The 16,565-nt window shown below is 37.5% G+C and overlaps 1 protein-coding gene across 50 annotated transcripts in view; it reads right to left on the bottom strand.

The window, feature by feature from the left end:
* MEF2C (myocyte enhancer factor 2C) overlaps nt 1-16,565 on the bottom strand; it is a 169,880-nt gene that overhangs the window by 13,947 nt on the left and 139,368 nt on the right. The gene's annotated exons all lie outside the window — the stretch shown is intronic.

Below are 16,565 nucleotides of genomic sequence, written 5' to 3'. Positions count from 1 at the left end.
TAAAAGCTTAACAAGGTAAGACATACAACAAAGTCTGTAGGATGACCAACAGCCTCTATGTAAAGAGTAACCCAATCAGTGAGTTTTTAAATATTCTCTGAAGATTAAAAATGTTTAATGAGAAGAGAGCTAATATATACCAACTTGCTCAGAAATCAGCATATATTTCTTTCCTATTAAAAATTCATGAAGAAGGTCAGACCTGTGTTCAGGGTCTAAGGAAAGCAGAGTCGGTCCTGCACTTTAACTGGCTAGCTTGGCAGAGGTCTGGCTGGCGTGACTCACTCTTTGGGTTCAATGGTTTGGGTTTTATTTTGTGTGTCTGTGTGTCCTTAAGGGCGCACCATAAGACTATAATTTCTAGGACATGCAGGAGGTGTATCCTCTTTCACAGTCGGCTATTGAGTCCCCGTTTTCTTGGAGTGGTTTCTCCTTATGGTTTTCTTACATCTGGTTTGCCCTCCTCTCAAGTTCAGCTCATGACCTGAAGGCTTGCTTTCCTGCTCACGCAGAGTTTCAAAAGGCAGGATTCCTTCTTAAGAGCTGAAATGAAGGCATGATGCCTCCACTGATGTACTGATTCATCAAGGCACAGAGACAGTCATCTGATGTGGACACTGCAAGGGTTTTCGTAGACATCTGATGTTCAAACCCCTAGTAATAGAACTGGATAGCTGAAGGATGCCATTTCTCATAATTCAAAATATACTTCTCCGTGACAGAAGAGCTATGGGGGTAGGTGATGCAAACTTAGCTGATGCACAACGTCTTCTGCTGGCTTTTTCCAATGCCTTTGGAGAGGAAGAGAGACCCACCACCCAATGCAACAATCTTTGCTGGAAAACTAGATAGGTGTTTTCTGAAGGTCTCCAAAGGAGACAGTCAAACCTCAGTGTTACGGTCGTAACACTCATTATCATTATCCCGAAGCCCAAGTGTCTATTACCCCAGGACGAATGATACTGTGCGCTACCCTGTGGGGAGGCAAGGACATACCCCCAGTCCTCAAGGCCCCGCAATTTCTTTGTGGTAATCCAGTATCACGCATGTGTGAAATGTGCCAACCAGGACAAGGCAGCCTAGGGAGAGGTGCCCACAGAGTAATCCAGATTAAGCGTTACCCAGTTCCCCGGAGGGAAGAGATTATCCACTAAAGATTCATCTAAGAGGCAGGAATTGATGTGGGCCTTGAAAAAAGAGAAGAGACAGAAGCTGGGCTTCTGACCTGGCTCGGGGAAAGGACGGAGGTGGGAATTTATGGAGTCAGAGACACTGTGAGCAAGCTCATTAGAAGGGAACTCATGAAAAGAAAGAGGAGTGTCGAAGACCTTGGAAGGACATGGAGATCTTGACTTCCAGGCTGACACATCTCGGGTTTAAAGGTGGAAATGCAGACCCGTGAAGGTTGCAGAGCAGGGGTGGAACACAGGCCTCTAAAAGTGGACAGAGAGATATACTGGCATTGGGATACCCTGTCATTTGGAAGGTCTGGGAGTATGAAGCAGTCTGGAAACTATAGTGATGGCCTGAGCTAGAAGCAAGGAGGGTGTGGGAAGGCAAAGCACAGGTATATTTCAGGAAATATTTATGGAAACATCCTTTGAATTAGAATCCATCTGAGGCAAACTACATAAAGCACATTTGTTCTTCATATCCCATTCATTTACCTGTCTCATTTTATGCATGAATAAACAGGCTGAATATACAACAAATAACTACAAGATTAAATCTGTCAATTGGGTCATCCGTAAAATTTTCCAAGTTACTGGGGCAAAAAATAAAAATAAACGAACTCCCCCTCCCCACCAAAACATGTGTCAAGTACACAGTAGTTTCTTAGGAAATGTTGGTTGAATTTGAATATAAATTACTCTTCTATAAGAAAACTTCACCGAAAGTAGCTAAATTCTCTACAGCTGGCTAAATATGTCAAAAGCCAAAATTTTCTTTTCCAGTTAACCTGGACAGGTTTTGGTGGCAAAAGTTATCACATGAAACAGATACATTTACCTAGTATCACTAGGACAGATACAGAGAATGTGCTTACGTACAAAAATGTTTGATAAAATAGAGTTCATGTTTAATATGTCTTAACTGAATCATTCTTGTGAATATGTTAAGGCTCTAGTTTTAATTAATATATTCTACTGGATAAAAAGAGACTGAGGAAACCCAGAAAAAATTTGCACTATACTTTGTCAGCCGAAGTTCAGTCTGAAACACTCAATACATATGTCACTTAACTCTTAAGCCTGCGTGAGATCTGGTTTAAATAAACAATTAAATGGAAAATTAGGTGGGTAATTTCAAAAGAAGGGGGGAAAAAGTCAGTTAAGCAGTGCAATGAAGCTTGAATAGATCAGAAGAAACTAAAACCCTGGCTTGGTAGATGCCAATACTGGTTTGCATGGAGGAGTTATTTTGCTAAAAGGAAGTAAAACCGCTTTGTGAAATGTGTTGTCCTGTGATATGACAAGCACTGGGGCAGTGTGCGAAAATGGAAATGCTTCACGGATGCTCTGAGAAAAGGTTTTTTTTATAAAATAAAAAAAAAATTTTTTTCTACAGTAAACTCTCTGAGAAATTCCAACAAAGCCTCCATCTCTCTGCCCACATTTTTAAACAATGATTTAGGGCAGCAGGAAAAAAAACAGTAAACATGCATTATAGTTTTTCATCCAATAAATGCCTCAAAACTAAAAAAAAAAAAATGGATTTGAAAAGCATTCTATTTTTCTCTTGGAATATTTCCTGTTATTTGGAAATTATGCCATTTTAGAAGATTAGTCACATATTTTAAGGTGTTTACATATTGAATATAAAATATTTTGAACCACGATGACACTTCTTAAATTCACATTTTTAGAACATAAAGTTATTTTTAAGAACAAATAAATTCTGCCTTTTACCGGTGAATTTCTGCTGTTTTTAGCATATTGTGCCAGCTAGCATTTTGGAGCCGTATAATAACCATTTCTGTTTCCAGCCACCAAGTTGTTATTCTTTTGGCATAATATAGATTCAGGAATGCAAGACTGTGGATCCTAAACCAGCGATATAGAAACCTATCATTTGAAAATCAATGATGAATACATGCGTGTGGTTTACTGCTAAGAAGAGCCTGCATTTAAACTGGCTTGGAAACCGCGGGCCTCCTCCTCACTCAGAACGCTGTGGCCTGCGTTGAGGCTGTTGTCCTACCTTAAGATAAATTCACCAAGGAGAATGGTCTCATTCAAAGTCAGGGGTCTGGGAGGTGGGCAATACTACCTCTCAATAACCTCCTAATATACAGACCCAACCTTGCTTCATGCTATGTTTTAAAGTTACCCTTCGTCTGGACAATGATCAATTCAGATGTGACTGTATGCAGATGTCACATTCCCCTGACCACTTAAAAGCACAAAAATTATAAAGCATGAGTGAATGGATTTCCTGATTATAGATTATGAGAAAATGAAGAACAGACCAACTTTAGAGTCAGTTCGTTTTATAGTTTGATTTGATTAAAAATATTGTTTCACATAAAATACAACAATTTAAGCATTCACAATATAATTTTTATGAAGGATAACAGAATCGACCTCGATTGGTTACAAGTTTCTAAACATTCATATTAAAACTAGTGTAAATACACAAGACTTGAAATGTGGTGTGAGGAGAAAAAAATTTTTTTTCTCTCTAGTTAACTTGAAAACACTTGCTGCTTTTTTTTTTTTTTTATTGACTCCTATTTTAAGAAGTTGTAAATTCAAAGAACATATTCCTGGCTTAAGATGTTGTGAGGAGGACATTTTGCCTTGTCCCACAGAGCTCAATTGAGCAAGCATGTAGTTCTCTTTGAGCCCAAAGTTCTAAAACTTTCTCTTACTTGGGTGTTTAGACATAATCTCTTCACTTTTCTCCCCTAGGACTTTCAATTATAAATACAAGCATACAAAACTAATAAAAGCACGAAACAGATACTAGCCTTTTTGAACCAAGGCTAATTTTTTCATTATTAAAATTCTTTTTTCAGTCTCCCAAATTGTCATCTTTGACTATTCCAGCTTCCTCTTCCAGCTCCCTCTCCAATCAGATACCAAAACTTGTTTTCTTCAGAAATGCCTCTCTCCATCTCCACTGCTACCATCCTAGGTAAGGCTTTCAGGATAAAATTCCTTTCATTTTATCATGGTTCCTGGTCTCCAGTTGAAGGGTTCTTCACCAGGCCTGAAGATGGGCTTCACAAAGGTTGTGAGTTCCTTAAAGCTGTATGCAAACTTTTGTGCACACATGTAATAGTAAATCTCATGTACAGTCTCAAGATTTTCTCTAAAAATCTTTCTGAAGTGTTGCTTCCATTCTGTTACCTTTTCAGACCATACTTAACGCTGTTGGGTCAGTGCCCTGCTGGAGTCTCAGAACTGCGCAGAGTCTGAGCCCCCCACCCCCCAATCTCACCTGATTTCCAATTTCCACACCCAAGCTCACAGTCCTCTGGATATGCCGGGGTCTTTGCTCTAGCAGTGTCTGCTCTCCTGTTTAATTCAAATTTGTTTTAAGAATCAGCTAGCACCCCAACTCTTAAATGTGAGTTCAGACAACTCTGCCCACCTTGAACACATTCCCTTCCATCCTGCTGCAATTAGAGGCAGTGATACATGCAGAGGGCTAGCTCTTTAAGTGCTCCAGATGCTTGTAAAACAGACAGACTATGCTGGAAAAATTAGGAGTTATTCAGGAATGGCGCTAAAAGTTAAGTTACTGAGGGAGTATGAGACGAGAACTGAAAATGTAACACGTAACTTGCTAATTTCAAATATCAAGGGTCTCTCCTGTATATGCTACTTGAGAACATTTCTTATTTTAGATAATGATTACACACTGATGACCAAGTACACTATTGAGACAAACTGCTCATCAACCATATAATATTAAAGTCAGGAAATCACGCAAGTGCCCAACTACTAAATTTGTTTATAGAGAGTTAATTGAAGCTTCTTTTTCACTTGTTGCACCTGTTAATCATTTCACAGCACATTACCTTAGTTAGCTAACTGCAAGTGGTAGAATCAAATAAAGTAGAAATTTTCCCTGATGAACAGGAAAACTCTGAGGCACTGGATCTTTTCTTCTACACTGACGAGTGCTTATGCTCACTGCCATAGGTTGTCTCTATAAACCTCAAAAATAATTTACTCATACAAAAAATGCCCACCAAAGGATGGGCTGCAAGATATCCCATGGTGGAAGGGTGGTAAGTAAGAATGAATAGGATTTTATTAGGTGGTCCAGAGAGAGACTTCCCAGGGAGAAGGAATGCATGAAAGATCTGAGTCACGGCTGTATTGGAGAAGGATGAGTGTTCCCATGAGAATGGAGTACCAGTGGTTTCAGAGTATGCAGTTTTCAGAAGCTGGAAAAATAGGCTTGACTAACACAAATCTCTCAGATCATGTTAGCTTTATATTCTAGAATTCACACTGAAACTTCTGCTACACTTTGTACTATAAAGCAGGAGCAAAGTTATAGTTTGTGAATGGCAAATGACATCCTTAGCTGTCCTTTAGGACTATAGTGTCAGGGACGCCTGGGTGGCTCAGTGGTTGAGCATCTGCCTTTGGCTCAAGGTGTGATCCCAGGTCTGGGAATCGAGTTCTGGACCACATGGGGCTCCCTGTGAGGAGCCTGCTTCTTCCTCTGTCTGTATCTCTGTCTCTCTGTGTCTTTTATGAATAAATAAATAAAATATTAAAAAAAAGGAATAAAAAAATAAAATAAAAAAAGTGTCAATGGAAGGGGCAGATTAGAAGTTAGACTGCTATAGAGAAGCTAGTTAGGACACATCTGCCCTAGATCACGTGAAGAATGAGACAGCAGGCACAGGAAGATCTACAAGGCAGATGGGAGTCAAGGGCAAAGGAGGAGAAGGTAGGTGATTCCAGGTTCTGGTGCTGAGGTCTTCATTAGAGTTCCTCCAACCATACTGAGCCTTAGTTTTTTTAGCCCTAAGAAATGATTTCATTAGCGTGAGAGAATCATAAAAGTAATCTGAATCAGACTCTCACATACTTGTCTGAGGCAGCCATCGCCAACATGACCATGCAATACTATTAACAATATCGAACGCTTATGGAGTCTTATTTATCAATAGTATCAACAACATCAAGCCAATGCACTGAGGACCCAGAACAGTACCAGGCACCTGATAACTGCTATATAATTGTTTGCTATTATACATGGATGTAAAACATCTTTATTCTTTGCAATGACAACCTTGTCAGGCACGAATAGTATCCCTGTGTTACATAATGAGAAAGCTTAACAACAGAGAGGTCCGGCGTCTTGCCCAACGCCAAACTGCTATAAGCTGGTAGAGTCGTGATTTGAACCCAGCAGTGTGCCTAGAGTCCATGCTCTGAAGGATAGCAGTCCCCTGCTCCCTGAGAATTGGTCACACTCTGGGATTTTGAAAACTCTTCTGTGTCATATCTCATTCTAAAATTATAGGAATGTGAAGGAACCAGAAAGAAGTGAAGTGGGAGACCAGGGATGTGTGACCCAAAGGGACTTCCTGAGCCAGAGGTGATGTGGGAGCTTCAGGAACACAGCTTGGCCATCATAAATGGCATTTCTGGTTGAGAAAATGCTGAAATTATACAAAGAGGCACAGAATGGTGGTGTTCTAAACTGTATTTCTGGTCTCCTAGATAAATAAATATTTACGAATAGGAAGTAGTGGGCTCAGCAACACTAAATGCCAGGGCAACTGTTTAACTTTCAGTGTGCTATTTTGAGTGATGATTAAATATGCTCTTCAAGGTAGATTTTGTAATATTTTAGTCAATAATATCCCCTGTAATGGAGGTTAAAGATGTTTACCTACCTATTGTCAATTTAAGAGACCAGCTTCCATCAGAACCACTTAACACGACAGTGAAATGCTCAGTATTTTACAGTATCTGCTATTAGTTGTTACCTGCAAAATAATTTCTAATACATTGGTGTATGAAACTGACTTTATTTAGTAATCTGTTAATGGTATATCTTATTTTCTGGAATTTGGGGCAAACTGCCACAGGAAAGTACTCAGTTGAACCTCTGATATATTGATTGATTTTCTGCTTTTACTTCAGCAAAAGGTTTTACCAACCCATTTTTTTTCTTTCTTTCATTAGAACAATCTGAAAACATTTATAGCATATTGTCTTGTTATACTTAGAGTCATCACATACATAATAAGGCCCACTACCATCAATTAATTTTATATCCGCGTTTTTAAAGGTTTTAGGGTAAGTTAGTTTTCAGTATCAGGACATTGTTTTGTCTCTCAAACATACATCTTTTCACAGAAAATTACTTTAAAATTGTATACAGTAAACTTGCTCATACAACCCACTACTCTACTGGAAGCAACGCATTTAAAACAGTTTTTAGTGGAAAAGTACGACCTTCTAGAATTCAGAGTTATGTTCACTGTGCCCTGAATGCCTGAAACCCTGCTAAAAGTGCTAGAAACTATGTTATTTAGCTATTGTGAATCACATTTTTTTTTTTTTGAGGGAAAAGGAGATCTTTTTCATGGGATGGCTCTAAGGCAAAAGGCAACCACAAAACATCTGGAGGTCAGAAATCTGGGAATGATGAAAATTTTAATATGCCTCGTGTGGAATAGGGGCAAAGCAGATTTTCTGATTCTTATCCTGGTAAAGACTCCTGATTACAGATTCTTAAACACAAAATCAAGTCTCCATTCTATCTGAGGGTTTCTCAGGGAAATAATATAATAATGCATAATGTTAGACTATGAAGAAACTCCTGTGAAACCTCAGTGTCTTTTGTGGTGTATTCTTAGAAAAATACTCCAAGAATATACAAAAGCCAAAACTATTCATGGCTCTACCAGTTAGAGGGCAGTAGACATTCTAAAAAGAGCTTGCCTCTTCTGCTTGACCATGTCACCCTGATGCTAAACCAGACCTTCACGGATTTCATATCTACTCCATTTGTCCTTGATATTTCTTGGACATGTTTTGTTTAGTATCTTTTGTGAAATTAACAATCTATCTGCCAACTAGATACTGAACATTGAACATTCAACACACACAACAGGCTCTGGACTATGAGGCAGAAGTAAAGAAATGTTACTTATTACTGAATTATTTTCCCAAAGATTGAGAGTCTGGATCACAAAGCAGGGTTGTTTTGGCAAGCCAGTCCCTCGTTTGTCCTAACAGTCATGTGGGTCAGGCATTATCATCCCAATTTTTGACAGATAAGGAAACTGAGGTTCAAGGAGCTTCTGTGACTTGTCAGTAAGGGACAGCTTTGATTTGAATCCAAAACACAAGCTGCTTCCACTACTTTATTACAAAAGCCAGATGTTTCAGATTTAGAATGTATCCTTGTATTTCTCTGAATAAAAACTCCATTTGCAAATAAGGAAGAATTTGACAACCTGATGTTTTCAATGCACAAAGGCACTCAAAATATCATTCTACTTTGAGTACTGATTTGCTGAAGGGATAGTTTTTAATTGCATCATAAAAATGATACTGAACCTTGCTATCTCAAAAAAAAAAAACTCCACTTAACAATGAATGATAGATTTATGACTCACTTAATTGTTCACTTCTTGAGATTTTTGGGGCTGTCTCTTTGCTAAAAATGAGGGGGTGTCTTCATTATTGACACAATCGTTCATTCTTTCAGTCATTTTTATAAACAAAAATATTGAGACAGTACAAATTAGAGAGAACGTGACATAAGAGAAAGAATAATTACTTGTGGTTTTAACATTTACACAACTGCTGCAAACACATTAGAAGATGATAATGTTCAAAGTGAAATGTGTTGCACTGCACTGCATTGCACTCCTATTCTGCCTCGGGTTTCTTAATATATCCTATTTATTCCCACCCTTGTGTGTAGGGGCCACGGGAGACATTTCTGTGAAGCTTACTAGTGCACTACTCGCTTGCTACACATTTAATAAATATTACTGGGATTGCATTAAACTAAGCTTCACTTTTTACTTAGGAAATCAAGAATATAGATAATTATAATACTGACAATGCTAATGTTTATTAACAAGCACTTACTCTGGTGCAGAAACTGTGCTAGGTGCTGCTTTGCATCATTACCTCACTTAATTTTCACAATACCTATAAAATGGGTATTCACAGACTTTTCAAGGGCAATAATGTCATCCCTAAAATAACTTAGATACCATGTATTTTCACTGGTTGTTTTATTTTTCTGAATATCTGCCTCTGGAGTATTTCCCCAAATTACCGCTTGTGCAAAAATTTTGCTCCACGATTTTCCAGGTTATCTCTGAGTTGCTTAGTATTAAACTAAAGGTTCTTCCTTCATGATTGTCATGTAAATTAATGTTATGTTTGAATATGTAAATTGACCACAGATTTAGATTTGCTATTATTAATATCTTAATAATAACCTATATTAATATAGCAGGCTGTTTCCCCCCCATACTACAAATAGGGCATAATCAGTTCTTTAGCATATGGACGTTGTAAATGGAGTCTAAGGTCAAGAAATTGTGAAAGAAGGGCACAGTGTTTAGTAAAACAGTTAACAAGTTAAATATTAAATTCAGTTAAAACAATTAAAATGGAATGATAATAAGTAAACCCAGTGGATACTGAAGCATCCTCTGGACACATAATAGATTACAAATTGAAACTGTTTGGTACAATATAATTTCCTTTAGTTTGAAGGAATATATCTGATTTACTCTTTCAGAGACTTCATCAGGACTATAGTCCTCTTTGAATCGAAATTTGAGTGAACACACCATGTAAGTCCACCTGTAAAATTTAAGTGGCTGGCAAAAGTCTGTCTAAAAACAGCAAATTATACTCTTGGCCAACAGCCTTGAAGCCCCAAAAAGTCCCTGGTAGGTAAAAAGTTGATTTCCAAAAGAGGGGCTTTTTTGACCACATCCCTTCTTCAGCATCTACTGTCTATTGATGCACAATTTCATATCAGTAATGATTTTGAAAAGAGCTTTTCTTTCTGTATTATCCCCGAATAAAATCTTACAGTGATGACAAAAACAAGGACAAGAGAAACCAACTGTGTATGAGGAAAAAGAAAAATGCTGAATAAAACTAGTATTTTAGGAGGAAATATTAAACTGCTTGTATTAATATTAAAAATGACCAAAGTTTTATGATCAATCATGCTCTTGGGTAAGGTCAATGGATACGAGCAAAGAGGCAAATTTTCACATTGCTTTACTGAATATAATAGGAAGATGGGGATACAAAACATACAAATTATGAGGTCAGAAATCATGATACATAAAGAGCTTTAAAATCTCCTAAACACTCAGGGTATCTGGGTGGCTCATTCGGTTAAGCGTCTGCCTTTGGCTTAGGTCATGATCCCAGGACCCTGGGATTGAGTCCTGCATTGGGCTCCCTGCTCAGTGGGGAGTCTGCCTCTCTCTCTTTCTCTCTGCCCCTGGCCCCTGCTTGTGCTCTCTCTCTCTCTCAAATAAATAAATAAAATCTTAAAAAAAAAAAATCTACTGAACGCTCAAGGAGCTGTAATTTGAAATTTTGTTTTTCCCTGTGGAAATCAAACTCCTTATGAATTAAGTTAAACTAAAGGTGTCAAAAGCAGATTTTTGATATCCTGACCTAGCCTGTAATATTGTTCACTAGTCTTTTCTTTGACCTGCTTCTTCCACTTCAATATCAGCCCCTAGAAAATGGCGTCACGGTACAGCTTTATTTATAATTTTTCAGGTCTTGTTTATGGGAAATGGATACTGATTTTTTTGGCAATGGCTAAGTATCATATGCTGTAGATCATCCAATTAAAAGGACTAAGTATTTTTTTCCTTTAATAAATCTAGATAATAACCTTGGTTTGAGTTAAAAATATCACTGTTACTTAATTTCATAGATAATAATAAAGAAATGCTGATGGATCTTTATCTATGTTTTGGGTGAACTCCCAAGGTAAAATTGCAAATAAATTCAGAATTTTTATTCAGAATAATTCAAACTTGCAGAATATTACTTTCAAAACAAGAATCCACCTATTAATTTGGATTTTTTTCACATGCTGCTTAGCAGTAGTGTAAAAAGTACTATAAAGTTATGTATTTTATACTTGTTAGCATATTTTTGTTAAAATAGTTTTCTTGAGTGCAACTACATGATATCCATCTCCCTTTCTTGAATATTACGTTGTCTGAATCTGTATACGGTTAGGTAACAAAAAATGTAAGCTTGTTAAAGCCAATCCTTTTAGACTGAAATTTTAACTACGTTAGTGACACTTTGAATCAGTGAGTAAGAAATGCAGAGAAGTTTTTTGGCCGATAAAAAAGTCAGCCAAGAAACTTTTGATAAGTATCCTCAAAACCAAATACTTGCAAAACAATGGTACTGGTACACAATAATTAAACATTGTTATGACTTTTTCCTCTTCGCAGTCCTATTTTATATTATGCTAAATTTTTTTTTTAAGATTTTATTTATTTATTCATGAGAGACGCAGAGAAACAGGCAGAGACACAGGCAGAGGGAGAAGCAGGCTCCCTGTAAGGAGCCTGATATGGGACTCAATCCCGGGACCATGATCATGCCTGGAGCCAAAGACAGATGCTCAACCGCTGAACCACCCAGGCGTCCCTAAATTTTTCTTTTTCAAGACTAAATGAATTATAAAAAAGTCATATAAGTGAAGTTCTATGATTATATAATCATAAAACATTGCCTGTAAAGATATCTGTGTCTTATCCCCAGTGTGAGTACCAAGTTCAAAGGTTCAAAGTCACAGCCTAAGGCTATGCTACATGAAGGTCCTTTCAGGGCCTAGAAGCTTAGGGTTCCTTATTCACGCCTCAGTGATTTATCCACAGCAGTACACTGCCACCATCAAGTTTCCATGTATTTAGCTGATATAAATTAAGCATTCCAGAAGTGACAATGCTTGACAACCAAATGCATAAAATAGTAAACAATTAACAATCAAAATAAGGAAACAGCTGTTGGTTTCTTTTTTATAAAATTATATCTAATTTACAATAAATGCCAATTAAAATTATTAACCAATATACATAAATCTCCTTTGCCTTATCATCAAATAGCTATGTAGATTGTAAAATTCTCTTAAATTTTCAAAGAGATTCCTAAAGGGTTTTCCTTTCTTCTTCTCTCTCTCCCTTCCCTTACTCTCTCTTTCTTTCGTCTCAATCATGAATCCTTGAGCACACTGGTGGTTTCTACTTAATAAAAAGCAACTATGTTATCAAAGTGCAAACAAAGGGTACTAATAGGATAGTGAATAATCCAACACAAGGCATTGGTGTGTACCACATTGACTGGTACACGCAGAAGAGGTCCTGAAAAGGAGCCAACACAAGGCATAGCTCAGGGACTGGACGGGAAAGGTGCTATATTTTATCATCAAGTTGTGCTGAAAAAGAGAATGCTTACCTCTTATTTCTATTAAATCTAATGATTATGAAAATTCAACTGAATTTGATCTTCAATCATCAATCACCACTAAGATTAGCATGTTTTTAAAAGCTTTAATTACAGAGATATGACAAAATGTAATTTAAAAAGCAGTGATGACTCAGGCAGCCTGGGTGGCTCAGCCATTTAATGCCACCTTCAACCCAAGGCGTGATCCTGGAGACCCCAGATCAAGTAGCACATCAGGTTCCCTGCATGGAGCCTGCTTCTCCATCTGCCTGTGTCTCTGCCTCTCTTTCTCCCTGTGTCTCTCATGAATAAATAAATAAATAAACATTTTTAAAAAATAAAAAAGCAGTGACTTTTGATTTGAGTTGTTGAGAGAAAAGGACTAAGTATTGGATGAATAACTGTGAATTGAAACCTAGAGATGTCACCACTACTAATGTATTATGACTTACTGTATACTTCCCTTATACCAAGAGTACAATGCCATCCTGTTACTTTTTTATTAGTTTCCCTTCATCTGTGAAATTGTTTCAGTTAAGTGATAAGAGGCTTATTATTTTAAAAGGTGATTTGTGATGCTCTGAGGTACCAACCCACATATCGTTTACTGCTATGTATCATCAGTTCTTTAGAATTTCTATTAGGTATGTTAGAAAAGTTAGTAAACTTTATTGGCCAATGGTGCCCCACCATTTAATCAAATGATTAATTTTGTACACTCATGTGTAAGTGTCAGAAGAATATATTATTTTGTGAATTACAGATTGAGGCTCCATTTTTTCATATTTAAAATTACATTATTTCTTTGAAGTATTCTTGTTTCACATCAACATTATTAAACATCTGTGACTAGTAGATCAATTTTTCCTTTATTCAACTAACAAACACTAACTGAGTATCTGCCATGTGCTATCTCTTATGTCTTGAGCTGGGAATACCAATTCAGTAAGAAAGAGTTTGCCCCTCAGGGCTGAGTGTCCAGAAGAAAAATGCGTGTCCCGACACTGCAATTACAATGCAATGAGGTAAGTGACGTGGGCACGGGCTTCCGTGGGAGAAAACAGAAGAGATGCATAATTCCTTCTGGAAGAAAGGATTTCCTGAATGACTGAACTGAATGCTGAGGGATGACAAGGAGTGCTCAGGAGCAAGAAATCAGCTGAGGGAAAGGAGCAATTGGAATGCATACAAAAGGCAAGTGGCCTCAACACTGTTTGCAGCACAGTGAAGTGGTTAAGGGCACAGACTTTGGAGATACACTGCTTGGGTTCTACCTTGGACCATTATTTAACCTCTCTCTGTCTCAGTCTCCCTGTAGGAAGGGCAGAGCACGCATATCTACTTTAAAGAACCATTATGAGAATAAATGAGTTACTTTTTTGTAAAGCACATAGTAAGGGCAATTTAAATGCATGCTATTATTAGAGTGCAGGGTTCTTGCTGGCTGTGGCAGAAGGAAAGGTTTAAGACCGGAGAGGAGGGCTGGGCCAGAGATAAGAGGCTCACGGTTAATTCTGAAAGAGATGGGAAGCCATTTCTGGACTTTAGGCACATGAATGATGACCTACAATTAGTTTAAGCCTTTGAGAAAGGCTAATCAGTCATGAGGGGACTGGAGGGGGATGCAATGTGAAGCAGAGAGACAAATTAGGGCGCTCTGGAAACAGTCCTGGAGTGTTGCTAGGAGCCTGAACCAGGGCAATGAGACAGGAATGGAGAGAAAGGAGTAGATTTAGGATATACCTTGGAGGCAGAATTGGTTAAGACTTGATGGGAAAGTTGTTATACTTTATCATCGAGCTAAGCTGAAAAAGAGAATGCTTATCTCCTTGATCTCTTAGTATTTATAGGCACATGCTAATTGCTAAAACTTACTTCCTTTCTGTGTGGTACTATCCCCTTTTTACAAGTTGAGATGATGTGATTTTGAAAAAAGTTACAAAGACAGAAAAGTATTTAATTATGTGCCCTTGGCCTCAGACTTTCTAACTTTATCAGAGACCTTGAATTTCAATGGCAATACTCAAAATTTGGAAGATATCTTTTGGCAATTTTGCTTTAGTTTTCTTTTCTGAAAATGCAGAGACATTCTGGCTGGCTTGCTTCCCCTGGTGTTATGTGATTCTCTGACATCAGCATAGATATATTCAGCTTTGACACATGATACTGGCGGGTTTGAGAAAGAAGGGGAAGATGACCGAGCCTGTAGCAGGACACGACAGCTAAGCTGAAGTCTACTAAATGGCATCTGCAACAGGTGTTCTGTGGAACCAGAGTCAGAAAGGGCTTCTTCCTCTATTTTTAATAAATGGGGAAGTAACTCTTTCACAAATATATAGAAACTGGGAAAGTTGTATGCCCATGGCTATGAGATACATTCATCCAGATATAATGCTTATTATCATCAGGGTAGAGCAACTGAGCATCTTTCTTTTTATTTCCTTCTATCTTTGAAATAGAAGATTCTCATGTCTGTGGCAAAGGTCTTGATGTGGGAAGATAAATATGCTAAGCTCATAAGACTTCTTTACTTCAGTGATTCTATAGCCATATATGTGGCTAACTTTTACACTTACAAGATTGAGTGTCTTCTCTGTCCCTGGAGGGCCATTAAACTTAGTGGGCTGTCAGAGAATTGACAATGACAACATAATTGAACAACCAAACACTTCTTATTTTCAATAGAGAATCCTAAAGCATTCTAGCTATTAAGCAGAAACAAGAGTCTATTTCCATTAGGGCTGAGTAACCCATCCCCCCCATATGTTTTTTACTACATCTAATAACTTTTATCACCACTATTGGTGGAGCACTGAAATACTGGAGAAAATATCATAACATCTAAACCATTTTTTAAAGTTGTCTCTTTTTTGGTCTTTGTGACAATCTAGTTCTTGGTCCCCACCATTCTCTCTAACCAGAGTTTTGGCAGAGACTCGAATCCAAGCAATGTTGCTCTGGCTTTGAACTGGTTTTGTAATTTTGAGACTGTAAGCCTCAAACTATTTTTTGGGGGGAAAAAATGAGCACTTCATTTCAATGTCCAGCAAAATAATATATCAAGTTTACTCACTACTTTGACTCTATCTAATTTTTAAAAGGCAGATAAAATAGGAAGTTTGTGCCATTGATTCTGTTTGTTAATTCACTCTGTAGTTCTAATAGTTTTTCTTCAGCACTAGTGAATTAGTGAAGAGCCAATATCAGAAGTGAGAAACATTACCCCCAAATGGATGCATTTCTAAAAATGTTTTTGTATGCTGATTTTCTTTATCTTCTTTCTTATAATTAGCAGGCTATTATATATGACCCTGGAAAAATATTTTAATTAGCTTGTCCACGGATATTTCAGTAAGCTTGAATTTTTTTGACATTTCAAACATAACCTTCTGTCATTCATGCCTGTCTCCTACTATTTTAAATGTATAGCATGTTCCAGCTGCAGGAATTACCATGGTTACTTGTTATGCCAATAGTAACTGCGGTTAGCATTAAAAACTACTGTGCTGTCTTACCTCTGCACTGAAAATGACATCAATATCTCAATAATCACAACAATGTGAATTAACATGAAACCCTGGAGAAGTGTGACTATAAGATGGTTGGCCATAGGAGAAGTTCTTAAGAGCTAAAATACATTTAATGGCTTTTTGGGGATACACTATTTTCATATTCTCTAAGAGTTGATTTTAATGCCAAAATTGGCTTTATTTTATTTTATTTTTATTTTTTGGTTTTATTTTATTAACAGTATTGTTGAATGTTTAAAATCTCACTCCCTCCTTTTTATTTATTACATTTATTTTTTTTACATTTTTAAAAATGTATTCATTTGAGAGAGAGAGAGTGTGTACAAGTAAGCAAGCAAGAGCATTAAGCAGGAAGGAGGGGGAGAGGGAGAAGAAGAGGAAGAAGCAGACTCCTTGCTGAGCAGGGAGCCCTACGTGGGGCTCTATCTCAGGACTCTGGGATCATGACCTGAGCTGAAGGCAGATCCTTAACTAAGCCACCCAGGTGCCCCTCACTCCCTCCTATTTTATTTTATTATTTTAAAAAAAGATTTTATTTATTTATTCATGAGAGACACAGAGAGAGGCAGAGACATAGGCAGAGGGA

This window comes from Vulpes vulpes, chromosome 14 (assembly GCF_048418805.1).
Source record: "Vulpes vulpes isolate BD-2025 chromosome 14, VulVul3, whole genome shotgun sequence".
Lineage (NCBI taxonomy): Eukaryota > Metazoa > Chordata > Mammalia > Carnivora > Canidae > Vulpes > Vulpes vulpes.
The sequence above is the reverse complement of the archived record's forward strand: the minus strand, read 5'-3'. Positions and strand labels throughout refer to the sequence as shown.